The 25,317-nt window shown below is 44.0% G+C and overlaps 1 protein-coding gene across 1 annotated transcript in view; it reads right to left on the bottom strand.

Annotated features, from left to right (window-relative positions):
- Positions 1-6,045, bottom strand: part of CDH20 (cadherin 20) — an 818,630-nt gene extending 812,585 nt beyond the window's left edge. The window contains exon 1 of the mRNA XM_077269730.1: positions 5,697-6,045. The gene's annotated coding sequence lies outside the window, so the exon portion shown is untranslated. The remainder of the gene's footprint in view (positions 1-5,696) is intronic.
- Positions 6,046-25,317: the final 19,272 nt, after the last annotated feature.

Here is a 25,317-nt window from a genome sequence, read left to right as displayed (position 1 = left end):
TACTCACCTCTCCGACGCAGCCTGGACCTTACCGAGGGAACCGGCAGCGTTCTTTGCTTAAAATGCGCGCGTTTACTGCCTTCCGTGACATCACGGCTTGTGATTTGTCACGTGCCGCCCATGTGGCCGCGACGCGACCAATCACAGCAAGCGTGACGTAATTTTCAGGTCCTGAATGCCTAATTCTAGGCATTCAGGATTTTAAAATTACGTCACTGCTTGTGATTGGTTGCGTGCCGCCCATGTGACCGCGACGCGACCAATCACAGCAAGCCGTGACGTAATTTCAGGTCCTGAATGCATGCAGAATTAGGCATTCAGGACCTGAAATTACGTCAAGGCTTGCTGTGATTGGTCGCGTCGCGGTCACATGGGCGGCACGCAACCAATCACAAGCCGTGACGTAATTTTAAAATGCGCGCGTTTCCTGCCTCCCGTGACGTCACGGCTTGTGATTGGTCGCGTCGCCCATGTGACCGCGACGTGACCAATCACAAGCCGTAATGTAATTTTCAAATCCTGAATGCCTAGAATTAGGCATTCAGGACCTGAAAATTACGTCACGGCTTGCTGTGATTGGTTGTGTCGTGGCCACATGGGCGGCACACGACCAATCACAAGCCGTGATGTCACGGGAGGCAGGAAACGCGCGCATTTTAAGCAAAGAAGGCTGCCGGTTCCCTCGGTAAGGTGCAGGCTGCGTCGGAGAGGTGAGTATAGCATTATTGTTTATTTTAATTCTTTCTTTTACACATTAATGTTGTTTCGATACCGATACCCGATACCACAAAAGTATCGGATCTCGGTATCGGAATTCCGATACCCGCAAGTATCGGCCGATACCCGATACTTGCGGTATCGGAATGCTCAACACTACTGCTGACGCTTTTGCTGTTCTCAAGTTAATGTTTTAAAAGGTGCCAGTCCTCAGTTAAACTAATATTGATTTGTCTTCTGAGACAGCCAAGAGCTGCTACTGCACAGGCACCGGCAGCGCCATCTTGGAGGAGGAATTTTTTGTTTTCTAAAGTAAGATGGTGCCACCGGCGCATGCACAGTAGCAGCTATCGGATCACAGTAGCAGATACTGATAGCTGCTACTGCGCAGGTGCGGCGGACGCCATTTTCAGATTGATTTTTTTCCCTAGCTGAATAACATGAATAAAATGTAGTATTGACAGAAATCATGTGATTATGCTGCAAAGCAGGTGCGACAGCTGGCACCTGCCTGCAGAAGGTTTTTTTTTTTTTAAATATGTACAAATATTCATAATATTCATAATGCAAACTAGGGGGCAGGTCAGTGAGGGATCAATGACCTGTCATTAGTCTACATTATGAATATCTAGGCAGAGCACCACATGGAGACCCTTCAGGACCACCTTAGGGCACCACGAGCATATCATTAACTACAATCTGAAAATAAAGATTAAAGAACAACCACAAGATGGATCTCATCAACCAAGGATCATTTTAATCATTATAACAGTGCCGACCTGACTCCATGTGTAGGTTACTGAGCACAATTCTGCTGATAGGTTCCCTTTACAAACAATTTTTTTTCATAGCAATTCTCATTATAGTGTAGAATTACATGTTTCACCTTGTGCTGAGGTCTTCTTCAGGCTTACACCATACTGTTCGCTGTATTGAGAATACCTTTACATATTTTCCTGAATACATTTATTTACTATTTCCAAATAAAAAAGATCTTAAAACCATGATTGAAGCAGCGAGAAGCCAGGTACTGTATATTATGTTTTTACTTTAAAAAAATCTACTCAACTTGGTTTAGCTTTTGTTACAGGTATGCTGTAGCTTTTGACATCATGACCATTCATCACATTTTTTTAATTTGAGTTCACAAATTGTATACAGTATGCATTTGAGTGCATTAATATAGTTTTGCACTGATAAATGCAATTATTTTGTACAATTGCTAATTAGAAAGAATTGTTAATTTATTTATCTTTATGTATATATACTTATGAATTCATAGGTGATATGACATATATGACATATTCTGTACATGTTTTAATCTGATATTTTATATATGTCTGCGATATACTTGTATTTTATAATCGACCATCTCCCAATAAATGTTTCTTGTACTTCCAGGGTTTATACTCTGACATTTATCAGCAGGAAATATAATGCACACAATAAAATGTAGAGCAGAACACCAATTACACCCTACAGAATCACTTGGAGAACCAGAATTTGTCATCCTCTCCCCTATTTCAAAGGGATATCCAGAGACCAAAGTGGTTAATTTTTTTGGTTCCTATAGCAACCAGCAATCTTATTGAATTAGGACATGGTCTTAAAGAAGCACCCCTGTGAAAGTTTTTATCCTCTTAAAATATTGCCATCATATTATACAGAGAAGAAATGTGGTTACCCATGGCTTCTTGTGGTGAAAACAGCTGATCCCAAGAGGGTAGAGATGTTGGACCCATGAGGATGAGCTTATGTTTGCATTGGATTTTTTCCTACATAGGGTAATTCTCAACGAGTCTTAAGGGTAGAAGAAGGCATGAGCATGGTGGTAACCACATCAATATTGGTCAGTTTCAGTGGTCACTGCATTTCAGAGATAATCTTACCAGAAAAACAGAAATAATTTGAATATTTTAAATTGTTATTAATACCTTTTGGTCCAGAAGAAATGAATGGTCCTCTACATAAGGAGTAGATCCATACCCCAGAGGAAATATGTAGCACTACACAGTCATTATCTCCACACTGAAAGTGGTGAATAAATTAAAATGTGTTATTTGTGTTAGCTTTTTCTACACTGACCAAGAAATGTGATGTGATGCATGCAGATTGAGGATTTCATAAGAAATTGATTTCGGTTGAGGAGGCATGACATACAGAGTAATTGATTACCACGCTGAACTGCTCTAATACCTGTTTTGTCTATTTAGAATGATGGTTTAGCGTATTAGCATTAAATATCTCAAAACTGATTGCATAATTAAAGATTCATGTTTTTAACAATTTATGTGCTGTATATATTTAGCAGCACTTAGAACCTGCAAGAGTTCAGAACAGCATATTTATGGACATCAGATTTCTTATACTGGCATAATGGCTTTCCTTTTCAGGATACAAGTCAAATACATAAAAACTATTATGATCGGCTAATCTATCATGATCCTTTAATATCCATTTCGTAAATCCATCATGATCCATACAGATGCACTGTGACCTATTTAACTTACCCCCATGCATAAGAAAACTGATGGAAGTGAAATAGAACAAGTATGAACACCGATTTCAGAAATTAGTAAATGGGACTATCTGATATCTTCATAAAATCAGGTACTAATACTAGCCATGGAACTTCATGATTCCCAATGTCATTCTAATATAATCATTCATATAGGGCAAAAATATGAATTACTGACCTAACGTCTTTGTATACAGGTATTATAGGTGCTCTCCACAAAGTTTTAACCATAGACTTGAGCTGAGATGGATGATATTATAAGAATATTCTATTTCAAATGATATTCGGAATGAGAACTCGGAAGTCCATAAAATGTAACAACTCAGAGCAAGAATTCCCATTTTCTCTTGTGTTTCAAAGCCAATACCAGCCATCCTTACATGTATTATATATAATCACATGAAGGTATTATGAAGGTATCTGTCCGAGTTAATAACAAAATAGCATTTGCTTCCTCCTGATTGGGAATGTATGTTTAAGCATAGGTTTGCAAACTTAAAATTGACTATCCCACCAATATTCATATACCCCAGATCTATTATTTCCTCTTTGCTGCTGCTTCAGTTATTGTTGACAGGCTACATCAGTGATATCACAACAACATTGAATGTGACCGCTGCAGCCAGTCAATTGGCTCAGCGGCTCTGGATGTATAGATGGAAAACGGGAAAAATGTGGCTTAAAAGTTCCTTTATTTATTCCTTTATTACAGCCCAGGTGAAGGATGCAGACAGAAGAGGTATAGATGGCATGAGTCACTGAGCTCAATGACTAACTGAAGGGTCACATGTGGTCTAGTTGTGATGTCACTGCTGTAGTTGTGATGTCACCACATCAACAAAGACTGGTGCAGCAGCAGAGGCTCATGATTGGATATGGGGAAGAAGAATAACGATGTGTGTTTTTATCTTTTAAGTGACTCAGCAAGCTTGTGAGCTGAAAAGATATTCCAGACAACTAACTCCTCGAAGTATATATACACATATATATATATATATATATATATATATATATATATATATATATATATATATATATATATAACCCTGGTGTGGCAGCAAATACTTGTATGATTTTAAAAGGCAAGGATTGCACAATTCCTGAATTCTTCAAGCTTTTCCTACTCCTAGGCATTAGCACCTATTCTTTTAATCACCACATAAAATGCTGTGACTATATGTGAATTACAGGGACACAGGAAATTACTTTCTATGGAGGGATATTAGCATTTGGAATCAAAGCTCACTACCCAGAACCTTACTTAGCAGTTAATCTCCCTGAAGTTTACAGCAGTAGAATCAGCCACCAGACACACTGCAAAAATCATATATAGAGCAGAGATCTTTCTTTGTAAAATGTATATATATATATATTCCAACATAGGTAAAAAATAAATAGCGCACAGTCTATGGTCGGACATCAATAAACCTTCCGCTTGGGGTGACGATGTGACACTTGCAATATTTCACAACTGCGTTGTTGTTCATTGACCCTGAGTAAATAGTATAATGGACATCCAGTATATGTTAATGCCTGTATATAAAAACACTTAAACTCAGGAATGATTGTCATTTTCTTCCTGCTACCCAGCACCATTAATTTCTGCATTACTTCACACACGCACACCAGTTATGATGACAGAATCTCCAATCAGAATGAACAATTAAGCCTATAATTATTCCAGTCAGCCCGCATACAATGAAATCCTTATTCGGAGTCTCCAGCCTGCTTTGGCAGAGCTTGCCTCACTGGCCCCCTTGGCTTCCACCAGAATCAGCTGCCTGCATTTTTTAAGCATCCCAGTCTTTCGCTGCCAATAATGTGCTTCAACTCTCTCTGAGGAGCGAAAAATGTTTTAATGGCTAAAAAGTCCAATTGTCCTCTCTATCACTGCATGGCGCAAGTCTGATAACTGCTTCCTAACAAGTGAATGGCATTTTTTTCCCTCTAGCAGACAATTTCCCTTCTCCCCTTTGCCAGTGGCAGAACATAATCAGAGATCTTCTGTATTTAATAGCAATCTCTTGGGTGCAAGGTGACCTGGATATCTCCCCTTATTTCTCTGCAGAGAAGAAAAAGTTCCCAAGTCAAAGGCTGAAAGATAATGTGAGATGAAGAACAGCTAAGGTCGAGCTGTCCCTTCTGCATAATGGAGAAGACGCGTTTCAAGTTCATCAGAAAGTTGGAGAAACTTATCTGAGTCGAGTAAGAAGACAAAAAAAAAAAAAGTTGGAGTCAGCAGATTTGGGGAAAAACAGGTTGGGAAGAATGAGCAGCAGTGATGGGGAGCTGTCCATAGTGCTGAACTGTGCACAGCCACAACCTCAGCTGGGAACGATCGTGCAATATGCTGCTCTATAGGTCAGGCTGGTCCTGAATAGTGGATCCAGATAACAATAGAATAGTCTGCCTGCTCATCCTATATGGCTACAGTGCAGGGTACAGCATGAAACTTCCTTACCTGCTGTGTGTCTCCCCTGCAGCAGATGCCAGAGATCCGAGGCTCTCCTCCCTCGGTGCGCAGCTTGTCCTCCCAGCCGGCTGGCTCCTTACAATCCTCCCTGTGGCTGTGTGCTCGCTGACAGGAGCGGTGGAGCTGGCACACCGATCTCCTGTGATAGTTTCGTGCAGGAACCTTGCTCGCTCACATGCTCTTTCTCTCTAAGTGGCTTCTGTTTGCTTGTGCCACAGCTTCTCATTCTCCTGCTCATGAATATTCTGACAGAGGTTAATGCTGCTGAAGTAAATTGAATTAGCCAATTGGTGCCAGGAGCCGCACTCCTTCCTTCTCAGGAGACGTCTGGAACTGCACCAGATGGAAGTCATTAGTGTCCACTTGGCACCCTGTGGCTCACTCCCTGCAGTTTTCATTGGAGATCCCCAAAAGAGAGAGCTGAGGCTTTAAGCGTTCACTTCCCATCCTGATTGGTAAAGGCAGCTGCCTGGTACAGTAAAAAGCAAACTATTCCAATCAGTCTCTTCTAAAAATAAGTAGCTGCCCTCCCTTCTTCCACAATCACATTTCCATGATTAAGGCAATGACTGCATGCAAATATCAATAGCAGTCAATATATGTCAGGGAGTGATGATTTACAAAAATAAACAATTTGCTAAATTCACTTGTCATTTCAACAGAAACTAACCGAAACTAAAATATGAGCAATCTCATGCTGCCTTCATTCCTTATAATATGTACAAACTGCCTACTAATCTAACATACACAGAACTAGCCCCAATCTAATGTCACTTTCCATTCGCTCTCTTTGATTAAGTGCTTTATTTTCACCAGCGTTCTGTCAGCACTATAGGGGCTAGAACATCCTTTCCCTCTCTTTCCAGCATGCATTGCACCTGTTATTATCCAGAGGCTTGCCTCCAATACACTGAAAGTATACCTCTCTGTTTTCCCTAATTCACATGTAGTAAAACACGATAAAGACCCTCCAGCACTTTCACTGTTCTGCATCATATATTTTCTGGTAGAACTGGATTCCAGGTTTCAACAGGCAGTTGACAGAAAGCAAGACAAAAGGGAGACATCTAGTGGTTATCACTTTTGATTGTTTTTTTTTTCAGCTTCAAAGGAGGTTGGCACTCTAAAATTTATTCGAGATAGGCGCCCCCACTTGACGGCGGCTGTCCCTCCTGCTCCTGTTTAACCACTATAACAGGTGTGATACAATTATACTCCAATCTGACACGAAAGGTAAAATGAAAGGGACAGTGATTGCTTTATTAATTAGTCATCCATGGCAATCATTAAAGGGGTTGTCCACTACTTTCAATTATCCCCCCAATGTATCCCCCCGGGGCCCCTGATGAATTGTGTAAATACCTTGCATTGCCTTTTTCCCCTGTGAGCGGCGCTATGCTGGTGGCTGAGTCTGGGTCACGTGACCCCCAGGCTGCAGCCACCGCTAATTTCCGCCGACGTCACGTCAATTTCCAGACTCTGGAAATTGACGTGACGTCAGTAACAGGCATGTCCCAGCCGCACAGTCAGCAGTCACTCATAGAGTGACTGGGCTGTGGGCGGGACTGTGCTGTGCAGGGGGCGGGCGGGGCTTTCCTGGGGGCGGGCGGGGCTGTGCACTGCAGGTGTCTGGTGCTGGGATCTGCTTGCTGAGATGTGCTGCGGCGGCGGCTGATCCCATGGCTGCGACCGTTCCCGCGGCGGCTGATGCGTCGGCGGCCGGTGCCCTGGCGGCGGCCGCTGGTGCGTCGACGGCCGGCCCCGCCGCGGCGGCCGGTGCCGTGGCGGCGGCTGCGGCCGGTGCTGAAGGTGGCTGTGCGGTGGTGGCGGCGGCGTTGTCTCTGTGTGCAGGCATGTCCGATGGGACTACAAGTCCCATCGGGCTCTGCCTGCTACAGTGACAGTGAGTGACACATTAGCCAATGATGGGACAGTAGTAGTCCCATCATCCGGCTAATGTGTTGAATGTAAAAAAAAAAAACAAGAAAAAAAAAACACATATACAGTACATACATACATAGAACACATACAGGACATGCGCCATGCGACAACATGCTGCATGCGACGACATGCTGCATGCGACGACATGCTGCATGCGACGACATGCTGCATGCGACGACATGCGCCATGCGACGACATGCTGCATGCAACGACATGCGCCATGCGACGACATGCACCATGCGACGACATGCGGCATGTGACGGCATGCGCATACAGTACATACATACAGTACATACATACAGTACATACATACAGTACATACATACATACATACATACATTACATACAGTACATACATATAGACATACAGTACATAAAACATAGAGTACATACTCACCATCACTTGTCACTTTGATCCCCGAAGCCATTGTCATCTGTAAAAAATATTAAAATAATAAACAAACACTATACTCCCTGATCCGCAGAAATCCAATTAAAACGAGTGTCCCACGATGATCTCCCGTGGAGAGCAGGAGCATCAGCTGACGCAACCACTCTCCAGGGGCACCAGGAACACAATGAGGGAAGGAAGGTATCCTTCCACAATGTATTCCCCACAATGTATTCCTACGCCCCTGTGAGAAAATAGTCCCTAGTCTCACTTTATGGCATGCTGTATGAGAAAGTTCCCACGCAGCTTTTTGCCATAAAGTGAGACCAGTGAACTTTAGTAACCTCAGTGATACACTGCAGGAGCCATTGCCTCCTGTCAGTGTGTAACTGAGGGTCCTATAGGGCGGTGACATCAACCCTAACCCTAACCCTACACGTGACAGAAATACGTGGCACTTTAATACGTGACACTGAAATACGTGGCACTTACATACGTGGCACTTAAATCTGTGGCACTGACTCGCTATCTTCATTTGGGCCTGGTGCACCCTGGGTAGTGCAATTGTTGGAGGCCTTGAACAGGTAAGCATCCCTGCCTGTGTTCTGGTGTTTTTTTGTTTAGTTTAGTGGAGGGTTTCCTCCAATGGTGTTTTTTTAGATTAGGACTGCCAAGATACAAGGACCCTTGACGTGGGTTGGTAGCTTCAATATTGTGGCCATAATATCAACCAATACCTTGCATACATTGTTATGTTTTTGGTGCACTGTACATTTTTCCAGGGTGCGCCTGGGCCCTAGATGGCTCTGTACACTGTGGCCTCTGTTCACACAGGATGCATCATGGTTAGCCCGCTATACATATGGCATCATTAATAGGCTTTTCACCATATACTTTGCATTCCTGTGTGAACATGCCACATACAGACTATTTTTTTGCACGGGTGCTCCAAGCAGCTAATTCCTGATTGTAGGTTGGCTGCATCGGTATTATTTGCACCTGTGTTTTCGCTATCTTCATTTGGGCCTGGTGCACCCTGGGTAGTGCAATTGTTGGAGGCCTTGAACAGGTAAGCATCCCTGCCTGTGTTCTGGTGTTTTTTTGTTTAGTTTAGTGGAGGGTTTCCTCCAATGGTGTTTTTTTAGATTAGGACTGCCAAGATACAAGGACCCTTGACGTGGGTTGGCAGCTTCAATATTGTGGCCATAATATCAACCAATACCTTGCATACATTGTTATGTTTTTGGTGCACTGTACATTTTTCCAGGGTGCGCCTGGGCCCTAGATGGCTCTGTACACTGTGGCCTCTGTTCACACAGGATGCATCATGGTTAGCCCGCTATATATATGGCGTCATTAATAAGCTTTTCACCATATACTTTGCATTCCTGTGTGAACATGCCACATACAGACTATTTTTTTGCACGGGTGCTCCAAGCAGCTAATTCCTGATTGTAGGTTGGCTGCATCGGTATTATTTGCACCTGTGTTTTCGCTATCTTCATTTGGGCCTGGTGCACCCTGGGTAGTGCAATTGTTGGAGGCCTTGAACAGGTAAGCATCCCTGCCTGTGTTCTGGTGTTTTTTTGTTTAGTTTAGTGGAGGGTTTCCTCCAATGGTGTTGCACTGAAATACGTGGCACTGAAATACGTGGCACTTACAAAGGTGTCACTGAAATCCATGGCAATGAAATCCGTGGCACTGAAATACGTGGCACTGAAATACGTGGCACTTACATAGGTGGCACTTAAATCCGTGGCACTGAAATCCGTGGCATGTGGCACTGAAATACGTGGCACTTAAATCCGTGGCACTGAAACACGTGTCACGTGGTACTTAAATACGTGGCACTTACATACGTGGCACTTACATACATGGCACTTACATACGTGGCACTTACATATGTGGCACGTGGCACTTACATATGTGGCACTTATATACGTGGCACGTGACACTTACATACGTGGCACTTATATACGTGGCACTTACATACGTGGCACTGAAATACGTGGCACTGAAATATCGTGGCACTATGACTGTCAGAAAATGTTCATTAAACGGTTAGGGGTGAGGTTAGGGGTAGGGTTAGGGTTTGGATCCCTTTATCACCCTGATGGTGGTGGGTGGTGTTTCAGTGTTTTTTTTCTGTTTTTTTCTATAAAAACGCATGCGTTTTTAATGCAAACAAACGCATTGTGCTTAAAAACGCATGCGTTTACATAGACAGCAATGCATTTTTTTACCGCAAATAAACGCATGCGTTTTTTTGCGGCAAAAAAACGCCGCTAAAAATTACTACAGGTTGCATTTCTGCAAATGAACGCGCATGTACAAAAACGCATGCGTTGCCGAAAACGCGTCAAAACACATGCGAAAAAATGCATGCGTATTTAATGTTAAGTATAGGAAAAAAAACGCATGCGTTTTTTAGCGCTAAAACGCAGCGTCCAAAAACGCAAGCGTGAAACCAGCCTCAGTGCCGGAATTGGCGCATCTTACAGATGCGCCATTTCTGGGGTTGCTGCGGACTGGTATTTGTAGCAGGGGGGGGGACCAATATCCATGGCCCCTCTCTAGGCTATGAATATCAGCCCGCAGCTGTCTGCATAGCCTTTCTGGCTATAAAATATAGGGGGACCCCACGTCATTTTTTTTGGGGGGTCCCCCTATTTTAATAGCCAGTAAAGGCTACGCAGACAGCTGCGGGCTGATATTCATAGCAGGCTACAAATATTGGCCCCCGGCCGTCGGCTTTCCCCCTCTTGCGCAGAAAATTGCGCGGGAGCCCACGCCGTTTTTTTCAGTTTTTTATTAAATTAAACGCTCATTAAGGCCTGTTTCACACTTGCGTCGGCACGGGTCCATCGCTATGCGTTGGGCCGACGTACCGACGCACGTTGTGAAATTTGTGCACATCATGGGCAGCGGATGCAGTTTTTCAACGCATCCGCTGCCCATTCTGAAGTCCGGGGAGGAGGGGGCGGAGTTTTGGCCGCGCATGCGCGGTAGAAAATGGCAGACGCGACGGACATGCCAACGGTCCGCCAAAACACGACGCATCCGTTGCACGATGGACGCGACGTGTGGCCATCCGTCGCGATCCTTCACTAATACACGTCTATGGGTAAAAAACGCATCCTGCGAGCACATTTGCAGGATCCGTTTTTTTCCCAAAAAGACGGATTGCGGAAAACGCAAGTGTGAAAGTAGCCTTATAGAAACATCGGCCTTTCTATTATATATCTATGGATATATCTATCTATAGATATATTTATCTATAGATATATCTATAGATACATAGATGTATCTATCCATATATTTGGGTGCTTTCACACATCAGGTTTTTGCCGTGAGGCACAATCTGGCGAGTTTTGAAAAAAACGGATCCATTTTTTTCCGTCGGATCCGTTTTTTTCTCATAGAGTTTCATCCGTTTTTTGCCGGATCCGTCAAAAAAGCTGTTTCCGCCGGATGGAAAACACATACAAAGGAACGTTTTTTCTGTCCGGCGAAAAAACGCACAGCGACGGATCTGGCAAAAAAACATATGAAACTGAGCAGTGAAATGATGCATCCGGCCTTGGAATCCATTTTTTCATGCATGTTTCCATTCAAATCATGCACATTTTCCGTTTATTTACTTATTTCCAAAAACGGCATTAAAACGGGGCATAAACCACACCAAAAAAAGCATCAAAACTGCACCAAAAACTGCATCAAAACTGCACCAAAAACTGCATCAAAACCTGGTGCAGTTTTGCAGTTTTGGTGCGGTTTTGATACAGTTTTTGGTGCAGTTTTGATGCAGTTCTTGGTGTGGTTTTGGTGCGGCTTTTTCCGCAGCATGTGCACAACAAGTCTGCGGCTCCCATAGACTTACATTGGTTGTGCACTACACTGCGGATTTGATGCAATTCAGTGCAGCAAAAAACGCTGCGGATCTGCAATCAGATCCGCAACGGGTGCACACAGCCTTAGCATTTAGTGAACCTAGCCAAAAAGCCAAGCAAAAAACAAGTGTGGGATTGCACTTTTTTGCCAGTTCATTGCACTTTGAATTTTTTTCACATTTTCTGCTACACGACATGGTAAAACCAATGGTGTCGTTCAAAAGTAGAACTTGTCCCGCAAAAGATAAGCCCTCACATGGCCATATTGACGGAAAAATTATGGCTCTGGAAAGAAGGGGAGCGATAAACGAAAACAAAAAAGCTCCAGGGGGTGAAGGGGTTTAGAAACATGGATATGGACATATCTATGGAAATAGACATAGATATATAGATATATCTGTATCTATCTATCTATCTATCTATCTATCTATCTATCTGTCTGTCTATCCCATATCTATCTATCTATCTATCTATCTATCTATCTATCTATCTATCCCTCTATATGTGTGTAATGGAGTGTGGGTTGGACAGATGTAAAAGAGGAGGTTGGACAGAAATGACATCACAAATCTTTTTGAAGCTAGAGGAGGGAGAGGAGGGAGGGGTTGGGGTGTGTTTTGGAGTGGGTGTGGTAGGTTCGTGCTTAGTAGCAGTGCAATGCATCATGGAACTTGTAGTATTAGAGCACAGTAACGCAGGAGAAAGGAAGTTGTCGATTAACCCCATGAGAGCTGAATCCAGCACTAAAGATGTGCTGCTACAGCATGATAAGAGGTATTATTGCTAAAATAAACACAGTAGATGTTTTCAGTGGCCCATAATAGCAAGATTTATGAAAAAAAAAAAAAAGGTTATAGTAGTGGACAACTTCTTTAAGACAGTGTGAGGTAGAGTGAAAGACAAAATTATCTAAAGTGCAAAAAAGGGCATAATCCACACAGAGTACCTCTCTATAGCTGTTCCCTGCTGTTTCTGATAGCCTACCTAACTGTGGGGGTTGGCACCCTACTGTTCAGCGGAAATGGCGCCCCCACTCCTCGGCGGCTCACCCTACCAGTGACCCTATAGATAAACAGTTGACTCTTAGCTATATAGCCTGGTGGGCCCAAAACAAGTTGCCACCACAGTCATTAATTTCAGGTAGGCTAAAAACGCTTAACCAACAATGGACACAGTATAGATAACAGACTGCGTGGCCATGTTATGATATACAGAATATGCCAGCTATAACAATGGGGTACTCATCGTTTATGATGTTTTGAGGGTGAATCCCTCATGCCTAAAAACATATTAAAAACTACAACAAATGAAGTCAGAGATTCTAAATAAAATCTTTATTAACATCCAATTAAAGAACAAATGTCTATTACTTATACAGTAGTTTTTTAAGAGGACCAGTATGTGTACATTTAATGCATCATTAAAATGAGCATAGTAACCAAATCATATTTCCCAATATAGTACATATCATCAAGTTTCAATGTGGGGAATATCCCCTATGTCCTAATTCATTTAACAGAAAATCTTTGTACTTTGGTAACTTGAACAGTTATGCAATTGCATAAAGATGTCTGTTTACCAATGGCGCACCTGGAAATCATGGCCCAAATGCTGGACTCCCCCACATATTTTGCCCCAATGGCTTCCTTATGGGTTTATACATTGTAAGGAGAAATGTATCAGAAATGCATCAGTAGAATCTCCCATCTTCTACCACAGTCTGTTGTCACTCACTGAATACAGATTTAATGACCGATCAATTCTGGCAGAGAAAGAAGCAGATTTCTCTGATAAGCTATATTACAATATATAATATATTACATGCACTATTTATTTATGAAAAAAAATTTAAAATGACTGCTACTCTTTAACCCCTTCATGACCTTTGACGTATCCATATGTTCAGGTTAGTAAGTACCTTGGACATATAGATATGTAATGGAGATCGTCACCGGGCGATCAGCTGATTTCACAGCTGACACCAGGCATACATTGCCATTCCTGACAAATTAACCCCCCTAAGTGCTATAATTGATAGTTGACATGGCATGATCAAACTAAGGCTAGTTTCACATTTGCATTCAAATCTGCAGCATTTAATCCGCAACCGCAAGTGCAGGAAAAAACGCATAGAAGCACGTACAAACGCACGTTTTCTAGACGCATGCGGGAACGCATGCGGTTAATAAAACGCTGTGTTTTCCTGCTTTATCATGCATAGTTGCGGTAGGAGTTTGTAAGGCCATGCCAGGGTCCTGCTGCATCGTGGTGGCGGAGTGGAAGGGAATGCCAGGGTCCTGCTGCATCGTGGTGGAGGAGCGGATGGGAATGTCAGGGTCCTGCTGCATCGTGGTGGTGGAGCGGAAGGCCATGCCAGGGTCCTGCTGCATTGTGGTGGCTGAGCCGAAGGCCATGCCAGGGTCCTGCTGCTGCACGGTGGTGTCAGTGGAGGAGGTCCAAGCAGGAGCAGCAGTTGTCATGGTGCTGGCGGTGGGCTGTCCTACAGCACTCGGCATGGTGGTGGTGCTGTAGTGGTGTCCGGCAGTGCTTGGAATGGAGGTGGCCATGCAGTGGTATGCAGCAGAGGTCGGCATTGAGGTCAAGTGTGACAGTGTAGGCAAAGGTGGATATGCCGCCAGTGTCTGCTGAAAATACCGACTCTGCTGCATAGCCTGCACATAAGCAGCATTGCAGGCCTGCATGACACTAAGCTGGAGATCAGGAGTAAGGTGTTCCGACATGCCCTGTTCAATTTGATTAAAAAATGATGTGCTGGCCTCTGGAGGTCAGCTTTTACTTGGTACAGGCTTTTGGTGACCTCCTGGATACATGTATTCATATGGCTAATGGCAGTATCCAGTCGGTCACCCAAAGCGTTGAGTCCATCGTGAAAATCCGAGCTCAAGTGCAAAACCTCAGGTATGAGTGACCTGTCCGATGCCCTCTGCCGCTGCCGGGAGGAGCCCAAAAAAAGGGGGCAGAGGCAGAGGACTGGAAAAGGGGAACACCTGATGGACCAGGTTCCTGGTCTCCAGTTAGTGTGGCAGGCCCACTTGCTGCAGCGCTGCTGGATGGCTGGGATGGGTCTGTGGCTGTAGATGAAGGGCCGCTCCAGAACCTGGGTCAACAGTGCTGCTCCATGTGCTGTGAAAAAAGGAAAAAAAAAATAATACCAAAAAATTACAAAACGCCAACTCCTGTTGAATAGAAACATACAGATTATGGCAATACAACTCAACCTAATACACCGAAAAAATACTTACGTTCTCTAGGCAAGGACCGGTCTTAAAAATGCAAGAATGCGGTAGTATTTATACTTTCGGATCCTTGCTCCAGAACCACAGGGAACACGGCTCTCTTGATGCAGGTCCTTGTTGAAGCGGTCCGTCATCGAACGCCAACGTGTTTTGACTTTGAGCACTGTTGAAAAAACAAAAAATAAGGGTTAGACAATGGACTTTTGGCCGTGCTCACACAACTGTGTGTGATGAGAGAAACTCCTGAGAGTTTCTGTCATCACACACAGTTTTAGTGATAACGGCCAAGGTCTCTGCTGCATCACACTGCATTGCAATACTTACAAAATGCATTTCAGACCCGAGTCGGGGCATTGTCCCAGCCATCCTACATCGATTTGGCCACCTCATTCCATAGCCGCCGGATCGTCACGTTGTCCGAGTGCTGCGGAACCCGGGTGTCCCACAACGGGACTCGCTCATGGACCAGGGAGATAAGGATATCGTTGTCAATGAGGTCCTCATCCCGTTCTGGAACCTAAAAAATAAATGAATACATTAATGTTGGATACATTAACATAAGGAAAAGAAAGAAAACAGAGGCTGAGAAATGGCATGAATAATGAAAGTCAAGATAAAAAAGGAGTGCAGAAGAAAAATGTAAAAAAGAGGAAAGTAAAGAAAGGAAGATTCAAGAATACTAAAGTGAGGATACAGTAAACAGTCAGCCAGGTATACTTACACGCTGCCACCTTGCCACCCGACCGTGACCCCGCTGCTCCTGCTCACCCTCTGTCGCAGTGGAAGAAGTGCTCTAAAAAAAGGAATCAAAAATTGACACATGTGTAGATGTGACAGTTTATACTTACGAATCTGAGGAGTTGAGTACTCACTTCACTGACATGTTCGGCTTAAGAAGGCCCAGGACGTTGCTCCTCATCAGAAGAAGATGACATTCTGATGCATGCAGAAAGAAAGAAATGGCAGAAATTAGGACATGTAGAGACAGAAAATAGAAAATAAAGGCATTGGCTAGGGTATACTCACATTGTTCAGTCTTGTTTCCCACAAGGTGCTTTTGGCGTTCTGGTCTGGTTCTCTGTCTGCTGAGTAGTGACCTGCAAATGTCCACTCCCTCCCTTTATCACCTTGTATGTGGGGGGTGGCTAATCAGTGTCTAGACATGTTTTTCTCTGGTGCAACGCATGCGTTCACAAACGCAAGCAAACGCATGTGCTTGCGGCCGCATGCGTTCACATAGACAGCAATGCGTTTTTTTGCCACATTCCATCAGCTATCAACCACATACGTTTCTAGGCGGCAAATTGATGCCTCTAAAATGACTACATGTAGTGTTTACCGCGCCAAACCGCAGACAACGAAACGACGCATGCGTCGTCAAACGCGGCAAAACGCAATCGATCACAGACACATGCATCTCTAATGTTAAATATAGGAATACACAATGCATGTGCATAATTGCGGAAGAAACGTTGCGGACACAACCGCAAATGTGAAACCGGCCTAACTTGTGTCATTGCAGCAATGACAGTTGTAAAACATAACAATGCATTTCTATGCTTTATAACTGTGAGTAGAGTGCTGAATGTGAAAGTTCCATAGTGGGACTAAGTAAAAAAAGGTGGAAAAAAGCTAGTAAAAATATATATTTATAAAAAATCGCCAAATAATACATAATATATATACAGTATATTGTACCAATAAATAAATATTTTCATGAAATAAATCCAAACAAATAAAAAAGTGCACATATTTGATATTGTAGTATCAGGAAAGACCCACCCTAATTGTCAAAAAGACAAACGTAAATAAAAATGGTATTGCTGAAAATGTCATTTTGTCCTTCAAAAAACAAGCCATCATACATCTCCATCAGCGGAAAAATTAGAAAGTTATAGCTCTCATAATAAAGTGATGGAAAAAATAAAATTTTATTCTACAAAATAGTTTTTATTGGGTAAAAGCGCCAAGGCATAAAAAAGCAATATAAATGTGATATAGTTGCAATTATACTTACCCGAAGAATAAACCTGCCTTATCAATTTTACCACACCTGGGGCGGCATATAAAGCAAAACATAAAATAATTCCTGAACTGCTGTTTTTTGTTCATTCTGCCTCACAAAAATAAGAATAGACAGCGATCAAAAGATGTCATGTGCCTGAAAATGGCACAAATAAAATAGGCAACTCGTTCTGCAAAAAATAAACCCTCATGTAACTCTGTATAAAGTCATCTAGTCACTTCTACCACACCAGGAACAGCCTAAAAAATAGATAAAACCAATTCTTCACCTGCTGTTGATTTGTTAATTCTGTCTCCCAAAAACCACTGTAAGGCTTGGCTCACATTTGTCCTGTGATTACTCAACCACAGTTATATTTCTTTCAACTACAACAACTGTCCTTATTAGGACTAATTATAATCAATATTCTTACTGCTGTTAGCAGCACTTAGGGAGAGATTGTGGTGAAGGTATCGTGTAGGACAAGATAGGGTGAATTGCACTTCCTTCCTTTCTGCAGCAACTCATATCAAAAGCAATTCTCTGGTATAGTAATATTCCTTTTGCTCTTAATCATGCAAAATGTTCTGAGCAGGGAAATATACACCATTTTTACTGTGGCAATTGTGCATCAAAACATGCAGCCAGGCTTTTTTTTAGTCATTAATAGGATCACTATATTGCTTGTGCAATGTAAGAAGTCCATATGAAGTGGGCAAATTACAGACTTGTTTGGTTAGAAATAATATTGCTACATTGATATTGCAGTGTAAGAAGTCTATATGAGGTAGGCAAATATTCCTGCCATAGCAATACTGCAAAAATGTTCATCTGTGAAATATATGGCATTTAAACTGCACCAATTGTACATCAAAACAAAAAATCCAGACTTGGTAGGTTAGAAATAACATTACTGTATTGATATTGTAGTGTAAGAAGTTCATCTGAGGTGGGCAAATTCTGCTGAGATAGGAATACTGCAAAGATTTTTCATCAGTGGAATATTATACTGTATTTATACTGGTCCAGCTGTGCAACAAAACAAAACAAAAACAGTCTTGATGGGTTAGAAATAGCATCTCTATACTGATACTGCAGTGTAAGAAGTCCATCTGAAATGGGCAGATTTTCCAGTGATACTAATCCTGCTTTTCTCAACAGTAGGGTTGAGCGAAACGGGTCGTTCATTTTCAAAAGTCGCCGACTTTTGGCAAAGTCGAGTTTCATGAAACCCGATCCGACCCCTGTGCGGGGTCGGCCATGCGGTACGCGACTTTCGCGCCAAAGTCGCGTTTCAATGACGCGAAAAGCGCCATTTCTCAGCCAATGAAGGTGAACGCAGAGTGTGGGCAGCGTGATGACATAGGTCTGGTCCCCACCATCTTAGAGAAGGGCACTGCAGTGATTGGCTTGCTTTCTGCAGCGTCACAGGGGCTATAAAGGGGCGTTCCCGCCGACCGCCATCTTACTGCTGCTGATCTGAGCGTAGGGAGAGGTTGCTGCCGCTTCTTCAGAAGCAGGGAGAGTGATAGGCAGGGTACATAAAGCTGCAAACCGCTTGTGCTGTAGCGATTTCCACTGTCCAACACCACCTTTTGTTTGCAGGGACAGTGGAAGCTACATTTTTTTTTCCTCAGCGCTGTCGCTCATTGGCTGCCCTAGAAGGCTCCCTGACCCTGATAGCTGCGTTGCTGTGCCTGTGTGTGTACGACGCTGTGCAAACCAACTGCTTTTTTCAAAGCACAAATCCTCTTGTTCCTTCCTTTCTGCACAGCTATCTTTTTTGTTTGTCCACACTTTTTATTTAATTTGTGCATCAGTCCACTCCTTATTGCTGCCTGCCATACCTGGCTGAGATTACTGCAGGGAGATAGTAATTGTAGGACAGTCCCTGTTTTTTTTTTTTTTGTGGGAGATTAAGATTGGCATTTCTGCTAGAGTGCCATCCCTGTGTGTGCCATCTCTCACTCAGTGGGCCATAGAAAGCCTATTAATTTTTTTGCTTGATTTGGGTACTAAAATCTACCTGAAAAAAAATCACTACATCAATCAGTGGGAGAAAAATATTGACCTCAGTCAGGGCTTGTGTGCCACTCCTGACTCCTGTGTGTGCCATCTCTCACTCAGTGGGCCATAGAAAGCCTTTTTTTATTTTTATTATTTGGTTTCTAAAGTCTCCCTGAAAAAAAAAAAAAAATTCAAACAGTGGGAGATTAATATTGCCCTTTCTGCTTGTGTGCCAGTCTTGACTCCTGGGTGTGCCATCTCTCACTCAGTGGGCCATAGAAAGCCTTTTTTTATTTTTATTATTTGGTTTCTAAAGTCTCCCTGAAAAAAAAAAAAAATTCCAACAGTGAGAGATTAATATTGCCCTTTCCGCTTGTGTGCCATTCTTGACTCCTGGGTGTGCCATCTCTCTCTCTCAAATTGTGGGCCATAGAAAGCCTATTAATTTTTTTGCTTGATTTGGGTTCTAAAATCTACCTGAAAAAAAAATCACTACATCAATCAGTGGGAGAAAAATATTGGCCTCAGTCAGGGCTTGTGTGCCACTCCTGACTCCTGTGTGTGTCATCTCTCACTCAGTGGGCCATAGAAAGCCTATTTATTTTTTTGCTTGATTTGGGTTCTAAAATCTACCTGAAAAAAAATCACTACATCAATCAATGGGAGAAAAATATTGGCCTCAGTCAGGGCTTGTGTGCCACACCTGACTCCTGTGTGTGCCATCTCTCACTCAGTGGGCCATAGAAAGCCTTCATTTTTTTATTATTTGGTTTCTAAATTGTCCCTGAAAAAATCATTTTATCTTATTTGGTTTCTAAAGTCTCCCTGAGAAAAAAAAAAGGTGGGAGATTAATATTGACATTTGTGCTTGAGTGATAGTCCTGCGTGTGTGGCATCTCTGTGATTTTGTGCCACAGAAAACAGAGTGTGTAACATTGTGCCTGATTTTCCTTGGGGTCTCACCAACCTGTTAAGGGATATTGAAATCATTCTGAAGTTATAGCTCACCGTGTAAGTTGTTTGACAGCAACAAATAAAGTTACTTTGGTTAAGTTTTTAAAACAATGAGGAAGTCTGGTGCAAGAGGTCGTGGCCGTGGGCGTTCATTGTCAGCTGTTAATGATGGTAGTGGTAGTGGAGCATCAGGTGGTCGTGGGGATAAAAATATTCCACCTAAGTCTGGAGCTGTGGAGCCAGTTTCGTCGTCTGGCTACACAAGGCCTCGAACGCTCTCTTTTCTGGGAGTAGGAAAACCGATTTTAAAGCCGGAGCAGCAACAGCAAGTTTTGGCTTACATTGCAGACTCAGCTTCTAGCTCTTTTGCCTCCTCTTCTGAAACTGGTAAATGTAAAAGCAGCGCGTTGCTTGTGGATGTTCACGGTCAGGGACAAGTCGCATCCTTGTCCTCTTCAGCAAAAACTACAACAAGAGAGAAGGATGCAGCAGGCGACACAACGGGTTACTCCATGGAGCTCTTTACACATACTGTCCCTGGCTTAGAAAGTGAAACACTTAACAGGCCATGCCCATTAAAAGTAGATTCTGACATGGAGTGCACTGATGCACAGCCACAGCCAGAGTACTATGCTGCTCCTTTGACTCAGACCACAACATTGCCCTCTCAGGGTACTGATCCACAATCAGACCCTGATGAGACTATGTTGCCCCGCCACGAACGCTATACCACCGACCGACACGGTGACACAGACGAAGTTGCACACGAGCTCGAAGAGGAGGTAATAGATGACCCAGTTGTTGACCCCGATTGGCAGCCATTGGGGGAACAGGGTGCAGGTGGCAGTAGTTCAGAAGCGGAGGTGGAGGAGGGGCCACAGCAGGCATCAACATCGCAACAGGTTCCATCTGCCGGGCCCGTATCTGGCCCGAAACGCGTGTCAAAGCCAAAACCTGTTGGAGGACAGCGTGGCCATCCGGTTAAAGCTCAGTCTGCAATCCCTGAAAAGGGATCCGATGCTAGGAAGAGTGCAGTCTGGCATTTTTTTTAAACAACATCCAATTGATCAGCGCAAAGTCATCTGTCAAAAATGTTCAACTAGCTTAAGCAGAGGTCAGAATCTGAAAAGTCTCAATACTAGTTGCATGCATAGACACTTAACCACCATGCATTTTCAAGCCTGGACTAACTACCAAACGTCCCTTAAGGTTGTAGCCCCCTCGGCCAATGAAGCTAGTCAGCAACGCAACATCCCTTCCGTCACTGTAAGGCCACCATTTTCCGCACCACCGGCAGTATCTGTGCAGGTTTCTTTGCCAGCCAAAAGCAGTCAGGGTCAGGGAATCACCAGTTTTGTAGGAGGAAATATTGCATCTAGGGCACCGGTGGAAACAATACCGTCTCCAACCGTCTCTCAGTCTGCCATGTCCACCGGCACACCCGAAAGTTCCACGATCTCCAGCTCTCCAGTCCAGCTCACCCTACATGAGACTCTGGTTAGAAAAAGGAAGTACTTATCCTCGCATCCGCGTACACAGGGTTTTAACGCCCACATAGCTAGACTAATCTCGTTAGAGATGATGCCCTACCGGTTAGTTGAAAGCGAAGCTTTCAAAGCCCTGATAGAGTACGCTGAACCACGATACAAGCTACCCAGTCGACACTTTTTTTCCAGAAAAGCCATCCCAGCCCTGCACCAGCATGTTAAACAGCGCATCGTCCATGCACTCAGGCAATCTGTGAGTACAAAGGTGCACCTGACTACAGATGCATGGACCAGTAGGCATGGCCAGGGACGTTATGTGTCCATCACGGCACACTGGGTGAATGTGGTGGATGCAGGGTCCACAGGGGACATCAATTTCGGGACAGTTGTGCCTAGCCCACGGTCTAGGAAACAGTTGGCTGTAGGCGTTCGCACCCCCTCCTCCTCCTCCTTGTCCTCCTGCAGAAGCTACAGCTCTTCCACAGACCGCAGTCGGCCAACCACTCCATCGGCAGATGACACTGTTGCACACCAGTTGTCCCATTATGGGCCAGCTACTGGCAAGCGTCAGCAGGCTGTATTGGCTAGGAAGTGTTTGGGCGACAACAGACACACCGCGGAAGTTCTGTCCGAGTTCCTGCAACAAGAAATGCAGTCGTGGCTGGGCACAGTAGATCTTGAGGCAGGCAAGGTAGTGAGTGATAACGGAAGGAATTTCATGGCTGCCATAGCCCTTTCCCAACTGAAACACATTCCTTGCCTGGCTCACACCTTAAACCTGGTGGTGCAGTGCTTATTGAAAACTTATCCTGGGTTCTCCGACCTGCTCCTCAAAGTGCGTGGACTTTGCTCACATATCCGACGTTCGCCTGTACACTCCAGCCGTATGCAGACCTATCAGCGGTCTTTGAACCTTCCCCAGCATCGCCTAATCATAGACGTTGCAACAAGGTGGAACTCAACACTGCACATGCTTCAGAGACTGTGCCAACTAGAGTTGAGCGACTTTCATTTTTTTAAGATCGAGTCGGGTTTTGTGAAACCCGATTTTGTCCAGAGTCGAGTCGAGTGCAGTCGGCCGATTATCGCTAAAAGTCGGGGATCGACCGAAACACGAAACCCAATGCAAGTCAATGGGGAAGCATAGTCGGCAGTGAGTGGAGGCCAGGAAAACACCTACAGTGCCCATTTTAATGCCAAAAACATCCATTCTTGTTTCTGAAGCTTGTCAATCTTAATTAACTTTATAATAATAGTTGGGCATAGGGAATTGGGGGTCATTTGGCAAAAGTTGTGGGGGGAGTAGGGCCGGCTCAAGTTTTTCGTGGGCCCAGGAAATGCGGACTACGTCACGGCGGTGTTGCAGGGAAAGGTAAGTATTTCAACGTTGCAAATGCTGTGATCCTGAGCAAGCAGGGGGGGCCCACTCGTTCGCATTGGCACTGGCACAGGGCCCCTCAAAGTACAGCGATGTGTATTTGCATGGCGGGGGCGCCTCCCACCAGCAGCGACACTTTTGCGTACTCTGAGGGGCCCTGTGCCAGTGACGTCGCCAACGAGTATGCCCCCCCACCTGATGAAGGAACCTGCACTTTCATCTGCACCTTCCTCTCTGTCCCTGTGTAAGGTGGTATAACATGCGGGAAGGGGAACCTTACTTTCAGCAGGGTCAGATTCTGGCTGTGTAGAGTATAAGGGGAATGTAGTGGTCTAGGTCAATGTACCAGCAGACTCATCTAGCAGTGGCTGGGCAATGGGCAGGATGAGGAGGAAACAGATATAGGGCCAAAGAATAAAGTAGGCTAAATGCAGTTCAAAATTGGTAACAGGACTAAACAGGCGGCATTGCTTTGTTCAGTGGAGTAGCAAACCCAAGAGCAGCAGACACTGTTTCAAGGGCATAACCACACTAGTAGGCCAAATGCAGTTTAATATCTGATAGTATAGGGCGAAAGCCAGAATGTGGAAGCTCAGCTTTGTTCAGTTGAGGACAACACCAGGCAGGGGCAGACAGACACCTTTAGTAGGCCGGAACAGCCAATTGCATTTTTAAAAATGGTAATTTGGAACAGAAGGTTGAAGCTCAGCTTTATTCAGTTGAGGACAACACCAGGCAGGGGCAGACAGACACCTTTAGTAGGCCGGAACAGCCAATTGCATTTTTAAAAATGGTAATTTGGAACTGAAGGTTGAAGCTCAGCTTTATTCAGTTGAGGACAACACCAGGCAGGGGCAGACATTCACCTTTAGTAGGCCGGAACAGCCAATTGCATTTTTAAAAATGGTAATTTGGAACAGAAGGTTGAAGCTCAGCTTTATTCAGTTGAGGACAACACCAGGCAGGGGCAGACAGACACCTTTAGTAGGCCGGAACAGCCAATGGCATTTTTAAAAATGGTAATTTGGAACTGAAGGTTGAAGCTCAGCTTTATTCAGTTGAGGACAACACCAGGCAGGGGCAGACATTCACCTTTAGTGGGCCGGAACAGCCAATTGCATTTTTAAAAATGGTAATTTGGAACAGAAGGTTGAGGCTCAGCTTTATTCAGTTGAGGACAACACCAGGCAGGGGCAGACAGACACCTTTAGTAGGCCGGAACAGCCAATTGCATTTTTAAAAATGGTAATTTGGAACAGAAGGTTGAAGCTCAGCTTTATTCAGTTGAGGACAACACCAGGCAGGGGCAGACAGACACCTTTAGTAGGCCGGAACAGCCAATTTTTTAAAAAAACAGCAGTTAGTAAGAGGCAGAAGGTAGAAGCTCATCTTTATTCAGTTGAGGACAACACCAGGCAGGGGCAGACAGACACCTTTAGTAGGCCGGAACAGCCAATTGCATTTTTAAAAATGGTAATTTGGAACAGAAGGTTGAAGCTCAGCTTTATTCAGTTGAGGACAACACCAGGCAGGGGCAGACAGACACCTTTAGTAGGCCGGAACAGCCAATTTTTTAAAAAAACAGCAGTTAGTAAGAGGCAGAAGGTAGAAGCTCAGCTTTATTCAGTTGAGGACAACACCAGGCAGGGGCAGACAGACACCTTTAGTAGGCCGGAACAGCCAATTGCATTTTTAAAAATGGTAATTTGGAACAGAAGGTTGAAGCTCAGCTTTATTCAGTTGAGGACAACACCAGGCAGGGGCAGACAGACACCTTTAGTAGGCCGGAACAGCCAATGGCATTTTTAAAAATGGTAATTTGGAACTGAAGGTTGAAGCTCAGCTTTATTCAGTTGAGGACAACACCAGGCAGGGGCAGACATTCACCTTTAGTAGGCCGGAACAGCCAATTGCATTTTTAAAAATGGTAATTTGGAACAGAAGGTTGAGGCTCAGCTTTATTCAGTTGAGGACAACACCAGGCAGGGGCAGACAGACACCTTTAGTAGGCCGGAACAGCCAATTGCATTTTTAAAAATGGTAATTTGGAACAGAAGGTTGAAGCTCAGCTTTATTCAGTTGAGGACAACACCAGGCAGGGGCAGACAGACACCTTTAGTAGGCCGGAACAGCCAATTTTTAAAAAAAACAGCAGTTAGTAAGAGGCAGAAGGTAGAAGCTCAGCTTTATTCAGTTGAGGACAACACCAGGCAGGGGCAGACAGACACCTTTAGTAGGCCGGAACAGCCAATTTTTTAAAAAAACAGCAGTTAGTAAGAGGCAGAAGGTAGAAGCTCAG

The sequence above is a fragment of the Ranitomeya variabilis genome, chromosome 6 (genome assembly GCF_051348905.1).
Source record: "Ranitomeya variabilis isolate aRanVar5 chromosome 6, aRanVar5.hap1, whole genome shotgun sequence".
NCBI lineage: Eukaryota > Metazoa > Chordata > Amphibia > Anura > Dendrobatidae > Ranitomeya > Ranitomeya variabilis.
Note: the sequence above shows the minus strand (reverse complement) of the source record. Positions and strands in the feature narration are given on the sequence as shown.